Source organism: Haemaphysalis longicornis, unplaced genomic scaffold (assembly GCF_048455015.1).
Source record: "Haemaphysalis longicornis isolate Haplotype H1 unplaced genomic scaffold, Haemaphysalis longicornis Haplotype H1 scaffold_1, whole genome shotgun sequence".
In the NCBI taxonomy this organism is placed as follows: domain Eukaryota; kingdom Metazoa; phylum Arthropoda; class Arachnida; order Ixodida; family Ixodidae; genus Haemaphysalis; species Haemaphysalis longicornis.
The window spans coordinates 424,031,002-424,055,011 of NW_027526203.1; the positions used below are offsets into that span (position 1 = coordinate 424,031,002).

At 47.8% G+C, this 24,010-nt stretch overlaps 1 long non-coding RNA gene across 1 annotated transcript in view; it reads right to left on the bottom strand.

Annotated features, from left to right (window-relative positions):
* The window catches only part of LOC144155683 (uncharacterized), a 115,307-nt gene that overhangs the window by 12,611 nt on the left and 78,686 nt on the right, over positions 1–24,010 (bottom strand). The window contains exons 2-3 of the long non-coding RNA XR_013319607.1: positions 2,863–2,978; positions 1,157–1,238 (exon numbers count right to left, since the gene is read on the bottom strand). This is a non-coding gene — a long non-coding RNA (uncharacterized LOC144155683). The remainder of the gene's footprint in view (positions 1–1,156; positions 1,239–2,862; positions 2,979–24,010) is intronic.

A 24,010-nucleotide genomic window follows, 5' to 3' on the forward strand; every position in this document is an offset into this window, starting at 1 on the left:
AAATCGAGAAACAGAGAAAAAAATATGAACGAGTTTCTACGTTATCTGATGGACGTGGAGCCGTAATATTTGGATGTGGTACTTTGTAATCCCATAATCTAAGCACTGGATGCGCTTGTTGACAACGTTTTGAAAACATTTCAGTTATTGAATAAGTTGGAAAAAGCGTTGCAGGGTCCCTTTAACAAATTTATGTTTATTTTGAGCGGCCTCAGCTAATACGAACAGACCGCCAAAAGGTGTCACCCGATGACGTCGTTGGGAGAGTGGGATTTCCAGCTTGTGTATGCTGTCTTCGTGGTCCCCTAATGCATGGTTTAAAAAGCTGAGCGCTATATATCTGCCCAATGAATTATAAATACTTGCGAATGCGATTAAAGGGACACTAAAGGCTCAATGAGTTTTTGTTTTAACTGAAAGACCTCACTATTCAAAGCAATTTCGGCTTTTGTTCGAATGCAAACGATCCTTCATTTGTTCAGAAAAAAGAATTAAAGCTGTCGTTTCTCTCTCTGGTTTGCCCTCCATTCTTACTAGACGTAAAAAATTACGTCAAACAACGTGAAAAGGGACCGCCTACAGAGTCACCCTAGGCGATTCTGTTTCTAATCAGTATGCTATGATTTCTGTTTGCTGAGAGGGGTTTTTTACTAGAGAAACTTTCTCTCTCCAATTCACAGCCAAATTGGCCGCGAAAGGCAAATTCCACGTAAAACAACACTGCGTGGAAACATTCTTCGTGAATTTGGCCAGCTTACAATAACACACCCTGACATATTTGGTAACCTCTTTTACGTTTTGCACACAATACATCTCAAAAACTGTATGCATCCGTGTTTTAGATGGTTAATTGAATGACAGCTAACTACAGCAATTCGATTTTTAAGCAAAGAACATTGCATGTATATACAAACAGTCGTAATAAATTACGACTTGGGCAATACCACCGATGGTATCCAATGTTTTTTTCTATTTTGTGGTTTCACGCGCGGGGTCTGCAAACAGGTGGGCTTTGAGGCGTGCTGCTGGGAAGGCCACAGCATAATCTTTTTGTTTTTCTCTAACCAAGCATTCCGCCTTCACTATCCACAAGGTCCAGCGACCTCAGCGAGAAGAAAAAAGATCATCTCGCGCGCATGCAAAAGCAGCAGCTCACCTCCAACCTCGTCGTCCGTGCAAAACATGACGTTAGTAGCGGGTTGCTGCCAGGGCTCTCCCGACGGATTCCCGGCCAGGAGCTGCAGCGGCAACGTTTTGGACTGTATTAAGCAGGCTGTTCGGCCTCACACTTCGAGTAAGCGCGCGTTCCAATGCTGTGCTGGTGAACTTTCCGATGTGTGCTGGCGCCTTTATATTGCGGCGAAATCGTGGTGCCGCGTGTCTTAGAGCCCGACCACAGCGGGTGATGTTCCCACTCCTGTGCCGTGTACGGTCGATTCTCATGAGTCACTTGGAGGACAAGCTGGTAGCTCGAAGCGAAAAAGCCTTAATTCTTTTACACTGGTCTTGGTGGCAAGGTAAGGAGCAAGACCCTGAGCATCACCCTAGTGCCGTATTGAGGTGTTCCTCACGCTGTTCAGTACAGCTTCTGAACTTTTTCTTTGACATTTGTGAACTTTCTGTGAATTGGTTTTTGTAGTAGCTTGTTGCCCACCCCAGATATTTGATGTGCAGTGTATTTAACGGCTTTGTTACTTCGAAGCTGAGTGTGTAATTTTCTGTTTCTAGGGCAGCACTGCAACCACTAGTCGCACCGCCGCGATATGTGGTTTACAATAAATTCTCTTTTCAGAAGCTTCCGAACAATATCTCGTGTAAATTCAGTGCCACCCCACTCTGCGGTAGTGGATGCCCAACGGAGCTGTTTTTGGGTTATTGGTTGGCCACGAACTCCCTTTCGAACACAATGGGGAAGCGTTTAATGCAGCGCCAGGCTTCACGTGCTCACAGATGACGTGCCCGTTGGGCTTGTATGAGATTTCAAAGTTGACGTCTCACCACCCGACGGGACCTGACTGCTGTCCTGCGTGGTCGAGCGGTTTGGACTGGTGTGTTACACGGGCAGGAAGATGCCTACGAGGCGTCAGCGAGTCGGGATAAACCTGAACTTCGAAAAGAATGAAGGTATCATTACGGAACCCATTGCAGTGTATCACAGTGGCCATTAACTCACGCCTGCTGTCAATTCGTGGGCTTCTACTGGGAGGGGTGGCGGGCGGATATGCAGCCATATGTTTGTACCCAGGATAAAACTCTAGTCCTTCCAAGCTTCATTCAGCGAATTACTCGGAAGTATGCGCAATCGCAAACTAAAAACACGCGTGTTTTGTTTCGCGCATTCTTTTTACTGCACCCACCAGCTTCGCTGGTCCCCCTTCTTCGCAGAGTGGAGGGGCAATGAATTTTGTTCTTCTTTATGGACAGGCTTCACTGTGCAATATGACCTTGTGGGAAAGTCAGCCTACAAAAACCAAGCTTACAATGGTCTTTTTAAAGTTGGCTTCACCTTTAAACGCAGAGAATTGCTAGAAAGGCGTTTTCCAAGGGCAACATAAGCCGTATTATATCACAATAAATTTCCGGAGTCGAACAGGTGGCCGCAGGGAGAGCGTGCATTGAAGTGGGGAGGAGTACCTTTCTTGCGGCTTTTCTAGATCTACGCAGAAAAAAAAACAAAAACAAACAAAAAAAAAACGGGGAAGTTAGCCCATAACACAGCTCTTTTCTAAAAGAGATCCCCGGTTATGCAAATTCAGATACTTTACACTGCTTACGTCTAAGAATGGGGAAGCATTACATTCTGAGGTGAAGCCAGATTTCTGTTTCATGAAGTGCATAAGGTACCAAAAATTGGCCGCATACCTGCTCGCTTCGGTGCAAATGCCGTCGAAAGACGATACTTGTGCAGCCGCTGTCGTGTGCCTTCCCATCTTCTCTCCCCTGCCTACGTCTGACGCTGTTCCCCTCCGGTCTCGGTCCTGCCAAGATTAGCGCAATAGAGGCTTGCTAAATTCAATTTTCCCGAGTTTCCACTGCTGACGCGGCATATTTAGGGACATTTTGTAACTGTGGCTTGGCACTCGAGCCACGAACTATAGGCTTGACCGCAAGCCATTTTTGCATTTTGTGGTTAAAATATTATTTTAACGCGTTTTTTGTGTGTTTGCTGCCACAAAAACTATACCCTATTCTGTTATTAATTAAAAGAACAGTGGTAGTATAAGTTATGTATTTTATTTTGCTTGATTAGTTGTCGTGTTTAACGCACCGAAGCTACACCTGGGCCGTAATGGAGGGCTCCGGATTAATTTTGAGCGCCTGGGGATCTTTAACATGCGCCGAAATCCCGACACACGGGCGCTTTCGCCTTTCAACTCCATCGGAAGAGCAGCCACCGCGGCAGGGATCGAGCCCGAGTCCTTGGACTCAGCAGCGCAACTCCATACCCACTGAGCCACCGCGGCGGGTGCATGCGTTTTGCGTGAAAATACCAAATGTTTCCTTTCTGCTGAGAAATGTTGACAAGTATAAGGTATGCTACGAGATTTAGTAATTTGGAATTGTTTTGCCTAGATAAACGTCTCGTTCAAGAATTCTTGCAACTTTTGACCGGGTGCCTGAAAAAAAAAATCGTTGAACTGGCTGCATTAAATCGCAGTTGTGAATTCCTGTAGCAGTTAACTGACGTGAACTAGATCATGTTTTCCGGCCTTTGTTGTTTTCTCTTTGCGTGAGAACATTGTAATAGTGTTCATTTCGTGAACCGTGTAGCACTTAGCTACAGCGTGCCATGGTATTAGTTTTTTTTTTAATAAGTTCTCTTTTTGTGCAGACATACAGGCAGACAACAATTTTGGCGTTTAAGTAGCCCAAGAAAGACTAATGTCATTTAAAAAAAATTAAAGCCGTTCCACTGAACGTAAAAGCTGTCGGAAGTGCCGAGCAGTGATTCGTCATAATGGGCTGTAGCGCCGTTATCCGCTCATTGCTACTACCCAAAGCAATTCAAATTTCCCGCCTACACAGTGCTCGTGCGCCCTCTGTCTGAAACAGCGCCAGTGGGAGTTCTGTCCTTTTGTGCTTGCTTTTCCTCCCGCACGTGCTGCCACCTTTTTTCGCTTACTATCGTAAAAACCAACCCAACGAGCGTTCCTAACTAAATGAATGCGGGCGCTGCGGGTTAATTACGTATATTTTGCCTCAAATGTGCCTGCAGTTTTCTTTGCGCTAAAAACAGCTTTCTTTGCGCTAAAATGTATTCCAAGTGCCAGCGGTTCACGAGTTTCGAACGGTTGTGACTATTTAAACCGCTTGGTTTTCGGAGCCTCTGCGGGACGCCCTACGACGGGTACGCCGGGCTCTAATTGGGTCCGTTATCTCGCTGCGACGCCTGATTCCGGCAGTCGCTTGATACCGAGCGTTACAGCGAGCTACGACGACAAGGCGAGCCCCTAAAGTGCTCTGCACTTAAAATTGTTTTGAGGTACACACGATAGCACAGAAAATCGGAGCGCGAGGCATGAGCCGGGGATCGCGCTCCTGGATAGGGAAACAGCCGCGCCGGAGGAGGGTAGGCCACTGCCTTGCGTGCGTTGCCAGCCGCCTTGAGAGGTGACTACCGACGGGGGCGAACTGGTGGCTCCTGGCGGTGACCAGTGAGAAGAAAGAGCTTCGGAAGGGAATGTCCGGGGTACGGGTTGAGTGGTGATGGACGCGGCCAGAGAGTTGGACAGAGTTCTGTGGCAAATGAACAGAAGGTCTAACTATAAGGCTTTCACCTCCAGATTCTTAGAAAATTCTTGGAATCCCCAGTAATTTTTATTAGATGCAAAGCATCTCTTGCTCGGGGCTATGTCCGGCGTCCGTCCGTTATCCGCACCTTTCCCCCTACACTATAAAAAAAAGGAATAGTTAGCGGCACCCGGACTCGATCCCACGACTCTCTGGACGCAACGGGAGGTACGCGGTGCTCTTCCCACTGCGCTACAAAACCGAGACAGGAGCAAGTGCTACGAACGCGCCTTAGGTCCTTGACTCATTCAAACTACGTCAAGAAGCTACTGATACAACGGAGGCACGCGAAGCTGAACGTCACCGAAAACGGCGAACTGAAAACTTTAGAGGAGGATGTTAGCGTCTCTTGCTCGTGTGGATGTCCCGCGTCCGTGCCCCGTCCGCAGCGCCTCTGATGATGATTGTGGCAGGATGCCCCTAGGGACTGGCCAACCAAAGAATCCATCACGAGATAGCTTCGCGTTCACCCACCGTCGTCATCTTCCCGTAGGAGAACCGCTGAAGAACAAGAAGGAGAAGAAGACAAAGCTGCGAAGGCGAGGGCGTGTACGTTGCTCTCAGAAGGCGCACCAACGTCAACAACCTTTACCTCACCAACGCTGACGGAGACTACCGATTCTACCACAGAGACGACAACACCGACAAGAACATGATGGACGAGTTTCGGCGCCTCGAGCACCACCGTAACACAACAGTACTTGCGTGCCTTTGCCACCGGTGTGGACCCGGACGTGGAATTCCCTCTGGCGCTACTAAACACCAGATCCCTCAACACAACGGCAACACAATGGAACCACACGAAACCCCCATGATGCTTCGCATCCTCATCAGGGTTCCCCACGGGAAGATGGTGTAATTCTGGGCATCCCCAGTAATTTTTATTTGAAGCTAATCAGTGCTGCCGGTGATGAAATAGGGAGAGGAAACTTGGCGCTGTATTAGACAACTGGAAGGAAAACTTCGGTCGGATCAACGGGCCATGGAGCGAGTAATGATAGGAGTAACTTCAAGGGGCAGGAAGCGAGCCTCCTGGATCAGGGAGCAAACTCGAGTGGAGAATATCATAGTTCAACTTAAGAAAAAGAAACTGACTTGGGCTGGCCATGTGGTGAGGTAAAATGACAACCTGTGGTCCACCAGGGTAACCGAGTGGATACCGGGAGAGGGGTCTAGAAGAAGGGTAGGGCTGATAGCTCGATGAGGAGACAAAATGAGAAAATTCGGAGGCAAGGAATGGACTTGGGAAGCGCAGGATAGGAGCGGGTGGAGGTCGATGGGAAAGGCCTTGGTCTGCAGTGGACCTAAATATGATGACGATGATGATGACGACGACGATGAAGACGATGATGACTATGATGATGATGATGACTTTGCGATCCTGCATGATGATGGTAGGTCTGCGTGATTATTTCATCTACTGTTTTGACAATGTAATCCTCGCGGCGTAACTTTCTTGAGCAGTACGCCTCACAGATGCCGCTGACGCAGACGCTTCAGAGATTCCATCGGAGTATACACAGCATCGGCATACATAATACGTTCCAGTGGTGTGATTCTGTCCTCTCATTACCATCGTCATTGTGGTTTTCCGATTGTGCCCTTTTTTCTTCTTTCTGTTGCTATGACTGAGACCTTTGGCCAATCACCCTTTTTAGAGAGAGAAGGCACTTTATTAGAGGAGAAAGCCGAGATGTTTGCCGGAATTTCGATACCAACATTCTACTCGGCGGGGGAAGGGGAAAGGGGGAAATAAAAGGCCCGATAGATACAGGGCAGACGAAACAGGAAGACAGAGAATGAATAAAAGAGAAAGAAATAACAAAAAACGTTCAGTTCGTGTCGGTAGGCTGATTGAAAAGTATTTTTTTTTAACTCTAAATCACTCCACTAACGCCAATCCTGTCCACATAGGTGAACAACGCCGCCAGTACTTTGCATTGAGTTTGTGGGGATGACCGTGGACCAAGGAGTGCTTTCAAAGTAATTGGTCCTGGGATGAGGCGCTCTAGTTCCTGCTCAAGGCTGCACCTTGCGTTGATATATGCAAAGCATTCCAACAGCAGATGCTGCACAGTTTCCAAGGATCCGCAGTTGTCGCAGTAAGGGCTTTTTGTGACAACAAGCCGAAAAAGGTATGCCTCCGTAAGCGCCGCGTTGAGACGAATTCGGTGTTATAGCGTCTCTAATCGGCGCGTATACCTCTGGCAGCCTCATCTTGAGTTCAGGGTCTATGTGGCGCAGGAAGGCATGGTGGTGATCTGGAAGGGTTCAGAGACGGTTCCGTTCCATTAAAAGGAGCGCCTTCGCCATAGTTGTGGCATCACGCTTAGTTAAGAAAATTTTCCTCACATTGCGCATTTCCAGGCCCCTGCGAGCAGCTCCGCCTTCTCATTTCCTAGAACACCACAATGACCGGGAAGCCACTGAAACGTTATACGGTGTCCAGCGTCGTTGGCAAGGTGGTGCAGGTATGTGATGTCACGAGAGGCCTGTTTATGAATGGTGAAGCAGTCGCTGCGTTGCAGGCTTTGGAGAGCCGCCTTCGAGTCCGTGAAAACAGTCCATTGGTTTGGCCGCTGGCGTAAAATGTAGCGCATAGCTTCCTTGATGGCGTGAAGCTCGGCGGTCATAGATGATGTAGCACGCTCGAGCCGATAGGAGAACGTGTGGCCAGTAGAGGGAATAAATATTCCGGAGGAACTGCGCTCAGATGTGCAGGAGCCATCTGTGAAGATGTGGTTTGCGTCAGAGTACATCCGGCTAATATGGTGAAGAGTTAATTGTAGGAGTCCACTTTGAGGCATGCTCTTTTTGGAGTCAATTCCGGGGATGCTGCATCTTACATGTAGGGGCGAAAGAGTCCAGGGTGAAAAATTAGATGGCATTGCTTTTGGTGCCTGGGGGGGCACGGAAAGATTTAATGTTCTGATTGCTTGCCCGAAACTCGAATTACCATTTTTGTGTTAGCGTATGGCTTTCGGTGTGCAGACGATCGCGCAGATGAATTCGCACAGTTTCCTTGAGGCGAATCACGTACAAAGGCAGACAGCAGGTTCAGCAACCGTACCTAAGCACGACGACCCTTTCGGGAGGCCGAGGCAGATGCGGAGGCAGTTGTTTCTGGCCGCATCTAGCTGCTGTCTGCTTGTGGGCGGAAGCTTCTGAAGGACAGGGAGGCTGTAACCCAGTAAACCGTCGACATCGTCTTTGCAGAGCAGTACCATAGAGCGACAGTCACTGCCCCAGCGACTGCCAACGAGATATCCGAGGATGTTTGACAATGCGGTTATTTTTGTACGTAGTTTCTTCACTTCAGGAGCCCAGGAAAGATTTCGGTCTATTAAGATTCCGAGGAATCTTTGGGTTTACACATATTGTAGGGTGCGGCCTCCGAGAACCAGTGGATATCGCTTCATGTGCTTGCGAGTAAAAGCAATGTCTACACTTTTTTCAGAAGATAGGTGGAGTCCTCTGGGTGAAAGATACGCAGATATTTTTGCGAGAGCTTTCTGTAGCCTTTGCTGCGTGGTACGACGCGATCGCAACGCACTCCAGATGCAGATATCGTCTGCATAAAGTGTGACGTGGACGCCAGGTGGGAGTACTCGCTTTAGATGGATAAGAGTAAGGTTGAATAGCAGAGGGCTCAAGACGGCTCCTTGAGGTACTCCTTTTTGTTTAGTATAGTAGGAACTCGGGCCTTCCGGCGTGGGCATGAAAAGTTGTCGTCCTTGTAGGTAACTTTAGATCCAAACGTAAAGTATTCCACCAAATCCAAGAGCTGCAAGGGATGTCAGAATGGCATCATGAACAACTGACTGAAATGCCGATTTGATGTCTAAAAATACGGCAATATGAACGTATCCATTATGTAATTCTTCTTCCAGAAATGAAACACGTTGTCAATGGCTGCTCTATTTGCGCGAAAGCCGTTCATTTGAGGCAGATAGAGTTTGTCGCTCTCAAGGTACCAGACCATTCTTCTGAATATCATTTTCTCCGTAATTTTGCCGACACACCTTAGCAAAGCTATAGGTCGGAACGAGTCATACGTCGTTGGTGGTTTACCAGGTTTTAGGATGGCCACTAGATTAGCTAGTTTCCATTGGGAAGTGTTACGAATCGGCCAGTGCCGCCGTACTTTCCCGCATCACTTCTCGGCTGTGCGGCGAAGCCACTGCGTGCGCCTTTGAAAACAGGCGCCACCATGTCGGTGACAAGTTTCGACAAGCCGAGTCAGACGCTTCGCTTTCGGCGCATTTCGAAACTTCGGCGGCTGCCGGCGAGGCTCGTCTCAACGCTCTTCAAGGACACAGAGACCCCGTCGATCGCAACTGAGTCCTCCTCTCTCCCCTCTCTCGGACTCAACGTGCGCCGAGGCTACCGACGACTTACGAACTCTGGAAAGAGCGTTGTGTGTGTCTGTGACGTTCATGGCATGTTGCCGCTTGTTGGCGTTTTGACCGTTACTGCTTTTGGGTATAAATAGACCCCCGCAAGTGTTGTAAACCATTCCTGTTAGAGCAGCGAATCCATGCTGTCGCTCTGCTCGAGTCCTGTATTGTAACCTCGCCCGTCGGGGCATTGTTCTTTGGCTTCGGCTCACCTCTCGCTATGAAGTAAACAGTTACGTTAGCCTACGGCTTCTGGACTTCTTCACGGCTGCAACAGCGGCTGGCCGCCCGCCTCATACACGCTACCACTCGTATGTCGGAGGCCACGGAGCTCGGATCGGGTGCCCCCACTCGGTCGCAACCGGACATACTATGCCACAGAGCCAGATTGAATTATAATATTATAGGAGACGCAATCTAGAGTGGTGGGACAGGTGAGAAAAGGCCTCGTAAGTTATTTCGTCTTGACCCGGTGACGAGCGTTTGTTGGTACGGCGGCAAATGGCTGCGTTGAGTTCGTGTATAGAAAAAGGAAGATCGATGGCGGGGTAAGCTGCAAGCGGTACTTCGGAGGGTGCAATTGTAGGGCTTGTCGGCGGTACTGATCTCGTAGACAGTAACCTACAATACTCTTCAGCCGTCTCTTTGAGTGAAATGCCGTCTTGCAATGATAGCGCTCGGAATGGGTACAGCTGCTGAACGTTGCTGCGCATTCCCTTAACGACGCGCCGAATTCGCAATAGAGGCTTGCGAACATCCAGATTTGAGCAGAAGTCCCGCCATCACTGTCTGCTCAACTTTTCCAAATGGCGTCTTACCTGCCGCTGCACGCTGCGAGCCTCTCGAACGTCTTCTGATTTCTTAGTGCGTCGTGCCTTTCGTTCCGCACGCCTGCGAAGGGCTCGTAATCTTTCATAGTCTGGGTCTGTCTTCCCGTTGAGGCGCTCGATTGTGGATCGGGAGGACCCGTGAAGGCAGTTGGTCATGGTTGGAATTAGGTCGTAGTCGGGAGTTGCCGCCGTAATTCTAAGATTTTCGCGGGCTTTGTAGGCTTCCCAGTGCGTGAGTTTAATCCTTCTTACGCCTCGAGGCACAGCCGCATTGGGAAAGGATATGAGAACGGGATAGCGATCGCTCCCTCTCGTTTCTAAATCTGTTCTCCAAGTTAATTTTCGTACGAAATGACTTGACACAAATTAAATATCAATGCCGCTGCTGATTGCTGATTTTTTCAAGAACGTAACACTTCCGTTATTCCAGTGGCTCTACACAATATTTCATCTTCAGCCCCGCGAGTCTTGCTCCACGATAATTTGATTGTGCGCTCCCCAAATTTCTTTGTGTTCATTCAAATCGCCGCAGATCAGATGTGGCGGAGGAGTGCTGGTGATGATACCTTCAAGCCTGGAGGCATCAAAGGCAGTCCCTGGCTCTAGATGGGCAGCAATTAGTGTAAGGGTTGAGTGCCAATTATAGTCCTCGCACAGACGCACTCTTCGGTTTGAGGTGGGACGTCCACTGCTGCAGCAGGTACATCATTTTGGAAACCTATGAACAGCCGGCTAACACCGTTGAAACATGGCGAACGAAGAATATAATAATTCTTTAAACGGAAGTGATCTCCAACGCGAGATTCGGATATCACAATAAATTGTAATTGGTATGAACGTAAAATTTACCGAAAGTCGGCAAATTTTGAACGCAAGCCACGTGCGTTCCACTGAAAAATTGTACAGTCCTTGAGATGAGTGTTTATGGACACTATCGGAAATGGGGATGGCGGCTGAATCGTCATTGTTGGGATATGCCATCTCATATACAGGAGTTCGCCGCGATGTCCAGGATAATACCGAACGAGGAAGTAGTCCAGAGGAGGTCAACATTCCACCAGTAATGACAGAAGAAGTAAAGAGGGCTTTGAAAGAAATGCAAGGGGGCAAAGCATTTGGAGAAGATCAGATAACAGCAGACCTCTTGAAGGATGGCGGGCAAATTGTACTACAAGAACTGGCAAACGTGTATCCGCAATGCCAAATAAGCGCGAGTGCACCGGAATCTTGGAAGAACGCGAACATCATCCTAATCCATAAAAAAGGTGATACGAAGGACTTAAAAAATTGCAGCCGATCAGCTTACTGTCAGTCGTCTACAAGGTGCTTACCAAGGTTATCGTTAACAGAATTTCAGCCACCTTAGATCTCAGTCAACCTAATGGAGAAGCAGGGTTTCGTAAAGGCTATTCAAGAATAGACCATGTTCACACGATCAATCAGGTGATAGAGAAATGCGCGGAATCTACTGAACCCCTATATATAGCCTCCGGAGATTATGAGAAAGCATTTGACTCTGTCGAAACCTCAGCAGTCATTCAGGCATTGCGAAATCAGGGTGTAGACGAGCATTACGTAAGAATACTGGAAGATATCTACAATGGGTCCACAGCTGCCATCGTCCTACATTAGGAAAGCAGTAAAATACCTATAAGGAAGGGCGTCAGACAACGAAACACAATCTCTCCAATGTTATTCACAGCATGTTTACAAGATGTAGTCAGAACACTGGATTGGGAACAGGTGGGCGTAAGGGTTAATGGAGAATACCTCAGTAACCTCAGATTTTCTGATGACATTGCCTCGATAAGTAACTGGGGTGATGAATTGCAAAGCATGATTACCGGCCTGGACAAGCAGAGTAGAATTTGGCCTGAACATTAATACGCAGAAAACTAAATATTGCTCAATAGCCCCGGGAGATCACAGCGGTTTGAGATAGGTGGCGAGGCAGTGGAAGTGGTGAGCGAAAATTTCACCATCTCCCCGTAGGGGAACCCTGAGTAGTAAGCGAAGCAGCCATGGGTCGACTGAAGTTCCCATTAATTTTCAGTTCGATCGCGGCGTTGCGGGAGGAGAATGAGGGGAGCGGAGCGCGCGCGCGCGTCATTTATACCGCGGAGCTACAGTGGCGCCCCCAGCGGAGTATGCAGCGGCTACCGTCGCGTCTCTAACCCTAAGCTGCTTAGCATTATCGCGCGCGGAGCCGCAGGTGTTGCCATTCGTTGCGCAAACCCGGAGAGGAGCTTGAGAGAGGAGAGGAGGAATGCCGGAGAGGAGAGGATCGTCGGAGAGGAGAAGAGGAATGCCTCGCATACTACTCAGGGTGCCCCTACAGGAAGATGACGACGGTGGTTGAACGCGAACTTATCTCGTGATGGATTGTTCGGTTGGCCAATTCCTAGGGGCATCCGGCCACAATCATCATCAGCGGTGCCTGGCCAGGCATGCGCAGTGGGGGTGCGGTACTCAGGGTTCCCTTACAGGAAGATGACGACGGTGGTTGAACGCGAAGCTATCTCGTGGTGGATTCTTTAATTGGCCAATCCCTAGGGGCATCCTGCCACAATCATCATCAGCGGTGCCTGGCCAGCATGCGCAGTGGGGGTGCGGACGGCGGACAACGACAAGGGAGGGAGGGACACAGCCCTGAGCAAGAGACGCTTCGCATCTAATATATCTACCTATGCCAAGTAGTGACCCCGGCTATCGACCACGAGGCAGAGATAATTAGAAGGATAAGAATGGGGTGGAGTGCATTCGGCCGGCATTCTCAGATAATGAATGAAATCGTACCATTCTCCCCAAAGAGGAAAGTGTGTAACAGCTGCATATTACCGGTACTCACCTACGGGGCAGAAACTTGGAGGCTCACTAAGAGGGTTCAACTTAAATTGATGACTCAGCGAGCAATAGAACGGACGTTGATAGGTGTAACGTTAAGGGACAAGAAGAGAGCGGAGTGGGTCAGAGAACAAATGCGTGTTGAGGACATATTAGTAAAATTAAGACGAAGACATGGACGTGGGCAGGGCATGTAATGCGAAGGCAAGATAACCGTTGGTAATTAAGGGCAACAGAGTGGATTCCTAGAGAAGGCAAACGTGGCAGGGGGCGGCAGAAGATTTGATGGGCAGATGAGGACAAGAAGACAAGAAGTTTGCGGGGGAAAATTGGTCGCAGTTAGCACAGGACCGGGATAATGGGAGATCAATCAATGGGAGAGGCCTTTGCTCTGCAGTGAATACAGTGGATATATATATATATATATATATATATATATATATATATATATATATATATATATATATATATATATATATATATATATATATATATATAGAAAGATAGGTCAGCAGTCTACAACGCCAACGGGGGGGCATAGGGGTGTGGTTAGGCTCTTTTCTTTTTCATTAAGGTTAATGAAGTAAACATTTTTTTTAATATACAGAAGAAAGAAATAAAGAAAAACACGCGCCCAGAGTGGGGACCGAACCCACGCCTTTCGATTACATGTCGAATGCCTTACCAATGCCGCATTCGACATGTAATCGAAAGGCGTGGGTTCGGTCCCCACTCTGGGCGCGTGTTTTTCTTTCTTTCTTCTGTATAATTAAAAAAAATGTTTACTTAATTAACCGTAGTGATAAAGAAAAGAGCCTAACCACACCCCTATGCCTCCTTTGGCGTTGTAGACTGCTGACCTATCTTTCTGTATTTCCTCAACGAGCCCCTCATTTCCTTACTATATTATTCTGCGAAAGCCTAGCGAGGGTCTCGGTTCTGGCAGCCTTGATGCCTAGGTAGCATAAGAGGGCTTCCCGCCAGTAACCCGCTCATGACAGGCTGTAGATGTTCGAGTCACGCCCCGGGGGTTAAAAAGAAGGTCCCCTTCTCCCCGTGTAGTCAGAGTGGCGCTGGCTACCACCCTCAAGCGTCAGATACACTTCTAGTAAATATAAATAGCCCAGAAAGTGAACGAGAACACAGTCGCCCAGATAGCCGAATTGGTAAGGCATTCGACATGTAATCGAAAGGCGTGGGTTCGGTCCCCACTCTGGGCGCGTGTTTTTCTTTCTTTCTTCTGTATAATTAGAAAAAAATGTTTACTTAATTAACCGTAGTGATAAAGAAAAGAGCCTAACCACACCCCTATGCCTCCTTTGGCGTTGTAGACTGCTGACCTATCTTTCTGTATTTCCTCAACGAGCCCCTCATTTCCTTACTATATATATATATATATTTATTTATTTATTTATTTATACTAGTCAGACTAGAACTCAATCGGATCACAATTTCAACATTCCCCCGGTACATAACTGTTATGGGAAACGTACACTGCAATATGTCGGAACTAAAATATGGAATACCATACCAGTTCATGTCAAACAAAGTCAGAATTTTTCCAGTACACTCAAAAAGTACGTGCATTGTGAGGAGCTTACATCGCTTATTTAATCACCGAAACTTTACTTTATAATCAGCTGTGTACGCAAGAAATCATTTATTTTTCGTAACGTGTTTTCAATTATATGTTTTCTGGTATAATTCCTGTGTTTAATATCTGATGAACTCTGTACGCGAGTATTGTTTCATTTTGTTTACGAGATATTTTCTTTGTGTCATGCTATAAACCGTATATTTTTCCAGGAGTTGCTGGACGCCCAGACGGCCGCTGGTCACCAGGTTCTCCCACAGCTCAGACTGGGGGAAGGGGATCGGAGAGAAGGAACTTTGAGATTGTGCTCCCCCTGTATTATAATGTGAGGTAGAGTACCGGGTTGTGAACAGGACTGGAATTCAGCAGAGTATTGAGTTGGAAGCATACGATGCAGGCGAACTGGGTGACGAAAGGTATTAGTTTGTAGTGTGCGGAATAGCGATAATTCTTCCTTGGAGAGTGCAGGGTGAGGGGGAGGAGTGTGTAGTCTGTCGGACCGGTGATACTGCGTTATGTCTTGATATGTTACAAAGATTGCTCCGTAAGGATTGACTCTTAACGAAAAAAGCTGAAAAACACCTCATTTTATGTATGCTGAATTAAAACCAACTCCTAATCCCTCGAAAAACATATTGACTACAAAACACGTCCTCCGAACTTACCCGAAAATTAATGCCGAAGTCTGGAAACTTTAAACATATTTGATCTCAATATAATACCCATTCTTTTATCAACTTCAGATTATAAGTGTTTTGGCTCATAACATGGGGATTATGTGTGAACTGCCGCACTTTATATTCCTTGTAATTTTCATTGGCGTTCCTCCAGATGAAGTGGTTATTGGTCAGTACCTCTTTATTTCTGTTTGCAGAGTAGCATGTTTTAATGCAAAAACTGGTCATTGAAGGAAAAAACAGCTAAAACAATAGTATTACAAAAATGCTCATGAATTGAACCAGCTTCTCTTTAGACACCTTACGTCATTGATAATCTCCTGTCATTTACGTTTTGCCCACAGTACCTCGCAATATGCATCATGTTTTAAATGGTTGATTAACTGACACAATCAACCCTAGTAATTCTATAGTTAAGCAAATATCTTAGCCGACGTGCACAAACAGACCTAGCCAGCGCTGCTCTTGTGCGATGGCGCAGGGAATCTGTTGTCTTTTTTTCGAGACTGGGTTCTTGCACGTGGAAGCTACAAAAATAGGTGGGCCGGTGCGTTGTGAAGGGCCATGACATAACATTTTTGTTTTATTTTTTCTACGTGAGCATTCCGCCTTGACGATCCACGAGCTTCCCCTCAGAAGAACGTCTGAGATGCCACGATCGCGACACTCTTTACCACTCCTTATGCGAGTGCCCCGCGGACTCTTACTACCACTTCCCCACCCCCGCCCACTGGGAGCAGGCCTTGGATAGCTCTTGCCTCGTGGAACAGACGCCGAATTTGTTGGCCACAAACTCCCGCTAAGCCCATGCCGTCGCGCCGGGGAAGCGTTCAGCGGGAATGTAGCCGCGCCCACTTCGTGCGTTTTCCGGCTCGCGGTATTCGGGACCCCGACGGGCATCACGCGTATGCTTGGCGTCCGCAGCCCGATCGTCGTCGGTGGTCCCCTTCCGCTGCGTTCGGGCCGATTGCCGCCTATTCTTCCCATATGAGTAGGCGGCACTGTGAAACACACAATGTGAGAAAGCCAGCCTACAAATAAATTAATTGCTGAAAAGACATTTTCTAAGGGCAATATACGCCATCTTGTATATCTGCTCCTTTTGTTGCAAATGTCGTCAAAAAACGATAGACTTTGTAGACATTTGCCAAGGAAATGCCCCCCTTTGCTTTCCCGCTCACCTCTCATGCTGTTCCTCTACCGTCGCACTCATCCCAAGGTAAACACACTAAAGGTTTGCGCAAAGCGATTTGAATTTACCGAGTTCCACTGCTACAGGCCAGGTTCCTCGATGCCAGCGCTGCAGTACGGCGGAGACGCGCGTGAATGGAGGCGGCCGGCTACAAGGTTTATAGAACCGCGTGGCCGCGCTCCACGTGCGTTCCAAGCAGAACGTGGAACCTAGCTAGTGGAACCTTTCGTTGCTTGTCCGCGTGATTTTTCATATGCCAACAGGAGGCGGCGGTTTTCTGCAGTAGATGTAGAATATCATTTGCTATCGAAAAACAAAGCATCCATGAATTTTTTAATAAAGGAGAACACTGTAAGTATCCCTTGTGTACTAATTTTCTGTCTTATATTTGCGTAATGTCTTTTTCTTGTTCAACAAAGTTGACAAATATGAACATATAAACCGGGCTTGGACGTTTGCATTTGGCTGTGAGTATATAAGACTATTGTGCAATATCAATTTTACTTTGGCCGGGTGGCTGAATCGAGTCACAGACAGACAGACAGACACACCAAAATTTCTGTGTTTAAGTAGCCCAAGAAAGTATATCGTCTTTAATATGGAACGCCGGCGGTGAACACGTGGCCGAAAGCAGGGGTGTGCCTACAGCGCGACAGGACAACACGTGCAGCCTAGCCACGGCACGTGCTGAGGACACCGGCCCGGGAGGTGAGGGAACGAGCGGCTTTTCTCGCCGTACGGATGCAAAGAAAATATGGGGTGTTGGGCTATAACAGATCCGCTGTAAAAATACAGGGCATCTCTGCTTTTCTACTGCGATATTTCGTACTAAGACACTTCGATGAGAAGGGTACAATATTACGTCTACCTTTTAGCCTTTAAAACAATGCCGGCACCTCCAAGGTGGAATTTTTTGTGTAAGCTTTGAAGCGAAATGAGCTTGAGGGAAATTGGATCCATTTGCCTCACAACCTCATTCGCGATTTCGATGCAAAAGAGTTAAATACCCCATTGCGTTACAGTCAGACATCGGCATGGCCGAGCACCAATCCCGCCACCCCCCCCCCCCCCCCCTTCCATCTAAAAAAAAAAAAAAATCCGACCGTGCAAAGGGAATAAAATTAAAGGAAAGAAAATTGGGTGAATTTGGGTCCGCAATTCGAACCCCGGGCCTGCGGAATGTGAGTCGAGCGGTAATCTCCTAACAACGGTCGATCCTTTGGCTCTAGTCAACTAGTCAACTACAATTAGACCTATTGAATGCGTTGTGGCCGAAGTCTTCAGGGCAATTTTGAGAGTTTTAGTTTCAGAAGTAGGGGAGCATGTTCATGCTAATAGTGTAAAGGTAAAGCTAACAATGGCGAAGAATAAAAGAAGACAAAAGGAGATAACGACGGGCAATGAAAAGAGATCATGACGATGGTCAGGTGAGAACACAATCGCACCATGCACCTGAGACCGGGAGTAATGGTTTGATTGATTGTGGGGTTAAACGCGCCAACGCAACGCAGGCGGTGAGGCGCGACGTAGTGGAGGGCTCCGGATTAATTTTAACCACCTGGGGATCTTTAACGTGCGCCGAAATCTCGAAAACACGGGCGTTTTTTCTTTTCGCCTCTATCAGAAAAGGAGGCCGCCGCGGCCGGGAATCGAACCCGCAACCTCGTGCTCAGCAGCCCAACGCCTTAGCCACTGAGCCACCGCGGCGGGTTATGTGAAGCAGTGGCGACTCCCTAGCCACTTTTAGGCAACTTTTCTATGGCGTCACAGAATCTTTTTTGTGTGTGATTGGCGGCCGCCGACTAGCCGATCCTTATCCTTCTAATTATCTCTGCTTCATGGTTGGGATCCGGGGTCAGAACTTGGCTTAACTAGATATATTCTCTTACTACTTCCACTGCCTCGCCCCCCATCTCAAACCATTGTGCTGTCCCGAGGTTATTGATCATTACTTTAGTTTTCTGCATATTAATTTTCAGGCCCACGGTTCTACTCTGTTTGTCCAGTGCGGAAAGCATGCGTTGAAATTTGTCCCCCGAGTTACTTAGCAAGGCAACGTCATCAGCAAATCTGAGGTTACTGAGGTATTCTCCATTAACCCTTACTCCCGCCCGTTCCCAATCCAATGTTCTGAATACTTTTTGTAAACATGCTGTGAATAACATTGGAGAGATTGTGTCTCCTTGTCTGGCGCCCTTCTTATGGGTATTTCACGGCTCTCCTTATGGACGATGATGGTAGCTGTGGACCCATTCTCAGATAATGAATGGCAGCCTACCATTGTCCCTGAAGAAGAAAGTGTATGACAGCTGCATCTTACCCGTACTCACTTACGAGGCAGAAACTTGGAGGCTCACTAAGAGTGTTCAACTTAAATTGAGGGCGACAAAGCGAGCAATGGAACGGAAGATGATAGGTGTAACATTAAGGGACAAGAAGACAGCGGAGTGGGTCAGGGAACAAACGCGTGTTAAGGACATATTAGTAGAAATTAACAAGAAGAAATGGACGTGGGCAGGGCATGTAATGCGGAGGCAGGATAACCGTTGGTCATTAAGGGTAACAGAGTGGATCCCTAGAGAAGGCAAGCGTGGCAGGGGGCGGCAGAAAGTTTAGGTGGGCAGATGAGATAAAGAAGTTTGCGGGGATAAATTGGTCGCAGTTAACACAAGAGCGGGATAATTGGAGATTAACGGGAGAGGCCTTTGCCCTACTGTAGGCGGAGATAGGCTGGAGGTGATGATGATGATATTTCCTGCTGAACATGTCTTTTTCCTATAAAAACCAAGCGTCTACAGATGTGGACGCAGAACAAATGCATACTAAAGCCATTTTTTTAAACGGAAATATGGTTCTAAAAGGCATTCAAAAGTGGTTTGTTTAGGCTGCAAACTATCGTTCAAATGAAAGAAAAGGTACGCCGCATTGAACAAATTGCAGAAATCCGACTGAGAAAACAACGGCAGGAAGAAATAGAATAAAACATTTACAGCCAGCCCGTGTCGTTTGTAGCGGAAGGGTTTAGGATGCTTGATTTTTGAGCTAAGCGTGTCTAAACTACGAGCTGTCAAAACCATTGTAAAATGTAACAGGCTACAAGACCTCTTAGACCCCAATTGTAGTATACGCACTCTGTACGTCCCGCGGAGCTGAAACAAGGGGGGAGGGAGGAGGGGGGGGGCTAGACAGCATCCAGGAATCGCACGTCCACGCTCAGAGAGAACCACGGCACCATCCATCTTTTCCAACTGGTTTTCACGAGCCGACTGACATGCGTGAAGGTTTTGAACTTCCGTTAGCGAGCAAGGCCACGGCTGGGTCAGTGTCAGGTTGCACCGTGGACAGTTCCGTGTACGCGCTCCGGGCATCGCGGCACCCCGCGGTTTGGGTTCGCGCCGTCTCGCCTCCTCGGCAGGGCTTCTTTTACCCTCGCTGGCGTCGCTCTCTCGATATTTTTCTTTCTCGCGGGCCCGGCGGGGGCCCAGATGTGTTTATTTAGTGTCTTCCCCCGTGTTAAGGAGGGAAACGGCGACGTGCGCTCTTTCTCTTAAGACGTCCTCACACGATACAGCGCGCAGGCTTCGATCAAACCACGATAGCAGGCTGACAGTTCACGTGTCCGATGGCGAAAGTACGCCGTGAAGAAGCCCCGATGTCTTTGGCGGACGAAGGAAGGGTTCTGCTGGAAGCATGATATATAAAATACGCATTCGTGATATCTAGAATTGAAATATCGATGAGATGCTGCAGTGGTGTTTTATTAGATAGCTAATAAATAAAATTTGAGAGGAAGAAAGCGTGCTCTTGGTATGCAATATTTCGAGAAGAATAACGTACCATTCATGTAAATGTACGTAAGATACCACATTCCATGTAGATCGGTCCTTTTCTGTCTGAGAGTCCTTGTGACTTTCGCGGGGGAATGTTTGTGCGGTCAAAGTTCTTTGTTTCACATAGGCGCATGTAACGCAAAACTGTCTGAACCAAATTATCAACGTTACAAAAGTGTGCGTGCGTGCGTGCGTGCGTGTGTGCGTGTGTCTGTGTGCGTGCGTGTGCGTGTGCGTGTGTGTGTGTGCGCATGCGTGTGTGCGCGTGTGTGTGCGTGTGTGTGCATGTGCCTGGGCGTGTGTGTGTATGTGCGTGCGCGTGTGTGTGCGTGTGTGTGCATGTGCCTGGGCGTTTGTGTGTATGTGCGTGCGCGCGTGTGCGCGTGTGTGTGTGCGTGTGTGTGCGTTCGTGCGTGCGTGTGCGTGCGTGTGCGTTCGTGCGTTTGCCTCGTCAGTGAGTGAGTTTTTTTCCGCAATCATTTGTTGCCCCGTGATCTATTGCGTCCAAAGAAAACAGAAAACGTATTCAGTCTACTGTCGTCGGAACCCTTTACGGTAAGAGAATGGTGTGCGGGTAGTTATTCAGAGTTTTGTTTTGTGAGCGCAGCCCTGTGTCGAACAAACGAACAGTTGCTTTAACACGTGGAGAGAGGAAAAAAGCCGCCGCTAATAAAAAACATTTCGCTGTTAGTTAGCACTTGAATGGGTTTCCTCGTGGTTCGCTCACGCCGGTCATAATCTAAAGGGACTTCTCATAGAATTTTTTTATGTTTAACAGGATGGAAACTTGGGCGAGTTGGTGTTGATTCATCTCGAAAATAGACGCGGAAAAGACGTTGACCAATAAAAGAAATACACAGGACGACGCGCTTCGTCCGGGTCGTCCTGTGTATTTCTTGCGGATGTATTTCGTAGCGCGTCGTCCTGTGTATTTCTTTTCTTGGTCAACATCTTTTCCGAACCTGTTTTCAAGATTTCTTTATGTTGTTTTTCCTAAACGTCTCGCTGATCACATTTTTTATGATTTTTAAGACAAATGATAACTGTAAAAAGTCGGGTTTTTGCAGAAATTCTCATTCCTGCAATCACGTGACTCCTTAAAATAGCCCACGAAGATCATTTTTAACACAAATTGAAAAGTTCTTTTGTGTGTGTGTGCTACCAGAGGGTTAAACTAGCTCCACTGAAAGCACAAAACAAATGTGTATGGACCGTACTATACGTATTGAGGAAATGTTCCAACGATGAATCCCAGACAAAATCGCACGGTACATAAGCTCATCGGACTAGGCCCACTAAACGAACGCCCTCACAACTTGTCACAGGCCCAAACAAAAGCTCACTTTTGCTTCTCAAGAGCCCGGATAAATTTTCACCGCAGGGATAGTTTCCACATACCCTGGCCTGTTTGTGTATTTGACAATACTCCGCGGAAATATTGGTCTTGTATATTGTTATCACTTCTAATTGAAAATTATATATGATTTGCCCAGGTTTATTTTATGGATTACTCCATAAAACCTCCTCCACCAAAGGAAAACAAATTTTGAGTCCGTCCTCAATTCCACGTCCTAGACTCGGGCGAGTGAAAGATGCTAGTAGCCCTCCGCCCAAGAAGTCATCGTGTTTCAAAAAACGTGCTCATTCAGCGGCAGAAGCTCTTCGTATCGAGCTCTCCTTTCGTGCAACATAACAAAGGAGGAGCTAAAGGCTCCTGGAAATGAGGTTACTAAAGATTTTTTTTACGTCAAACAAAGTAAACACACTCGAAAAAGTATAGCTATTCAACTCTGCGAAGGAGGTGACCAGAGAAGCTGAGGTTGCAAAAAATTTTGAATAAAGGTGGGAAGGGGGGAGGAAGGGGGTTTAGACATAATTTTTTTTGTCCTGGAATGACCCTGGCCTTTACCGTAGCACCACCCACGAGGGTCATACTGCTGTGAAATTAGTGGCGACGACAACGCCAACAGTGGGCCGCCGTTGCCGCGGGCTAGGCAGGCAAAGTGAAGTTCCTGCCCCGGCGGATGTCGGTTCAAGCTACGCCGGACGTTCCCTTCTGCCGCAGCCTCCAACAAACAAACAAACAAACACAGACGAATGTTTTGTGCTGTGGAACGCCTCGTGCTTCAAAGACACATGGAGCCTCGCGATTGTGACTGAGCGAGGACGGCTACCGCTACCCTGGGGAAGCCGGAGGAAAGTAGCCGCGAACGAGATCGGAGCGCGGACAGGCGAAGGGCAGTGTTTTTGTTGGCGCAGAACTGTTAAAGCACAACAAAAGTGCCCGGAACCCTAGACATAAACAGCTTCACTGTAAAATTGTAGGAATATGTTTGTCCTACTTATTACAAAGCGCATGACACAAAACACGATTGACTGGGACGCATGCAGTCCATACGAGTGCAACAAAGTACGATTGTTTGTAATTTGCGATTTAGAACTCTTGTGAGTTAATTAGCCTAACGAAAATGGAAAGAACTGTATTTCTTTTCAAATCAGGCAAACACGAGGCTCTTTGTAATGCTGCTGTAATGAATTAGTAGCGTCGGCTTCATGTTGTTTGTATTAAAACTGCGATTGATGGTTATCCATGAGGCCCGCTCAGATGAAAACTTTCCACGCTTATGTTGTCGTTCGAGCGATCCAACGCTATATAATTTGTTTCGATGTAGTTCCGATAAAACACGAGGTACAGCCGCTTTCTGTGACCATACTCCTTTCTGTAACCATATTCCTAGAGCATACGCGAGAAAGTTGGCTTTGCCACAATGTGTCTTCTGTCGGCGGACACAACTGAACCATTATAAGCAGCGGTATACAGCTTCGGTGCAAAAAATGAGAAGAAACGGAATGACGCATCTGAAAACAACAATTTCAACTTCTGGGGACTCCCGACCCGTACCGCAAGAGCAGACTATAAATCAGGTTAATTGTCTGTTTTTGCGTTCGCGGTCTAACCAGATATACCTGCACCAGGAATGCCTGCTCCTTTTTTCTCTAACGGCTTGATGAACCAGATACCACAATGTTGAGATAATCTTTGAATTAAAGCCACTTCCGGTCCTAATTCCGCAGCAATGCTGACCGTGGAGCAAAGATGGAGGAGGTGAATGTTCCGCTGGCTCAGGCGTTTGCGGCCGGAGAGGATCAGCACGGATACGTCACATGCATACGAGCACGCAGGTGCTTTCAGAGGCGACGCCTGCCGGCGCCGACGAATTGAAGACGAAAAGAGGAAAAAAATGGCGCAGATTGCACTAGTGGTGCAAAGCTGGAAAAACAGCAGAGCTGTTTCGTCGGAGACCCGGAGACTTCGTCGGAGACGCGGCTGTTGGACCTCACATGGATTTCCGAACTTGCTGCTGAAAGTTCTCCATGACTGGCAGGCCTGGAGCGCTTTGTCGGCAGGCTTTCCCATCTTTTCCAAAGTGGCACATACTAGAACCCGCGGCAACTGGTTTCGCGAACCCGGCGTCTGCAGCGCGAACACGGCGTCTGTGCTCCTCACTTCAGACGCGAACGCACGTGAACTAGCGAGAAGAACAGCACGCGGGAGATCATGCCACGGGCGCTGGGCAGAGTTCTCTCGAAGGTCGAGCTGGCCGACGCCAGACGCTCTTCAGGAGGCGCACGGTCACGTACGCTCGGTATTTTTCTTGGTATTTTGTGCGAGCGCCTCACGTGGCGCAAGCTCACGCGCAGGCCTGGCCGACGCCGGGCGCTCCTCACGAGTCGGTGTTTTTTCTTGGTATCTTTTTTTCTGGTAACGCTCGACGGTGGAACTAAAAGCTTAAACATGCTCTGATGTTAAAATCTCCGCTCGGTTTTAGGGCGCAGCTCTTAAGCGCCCACTCC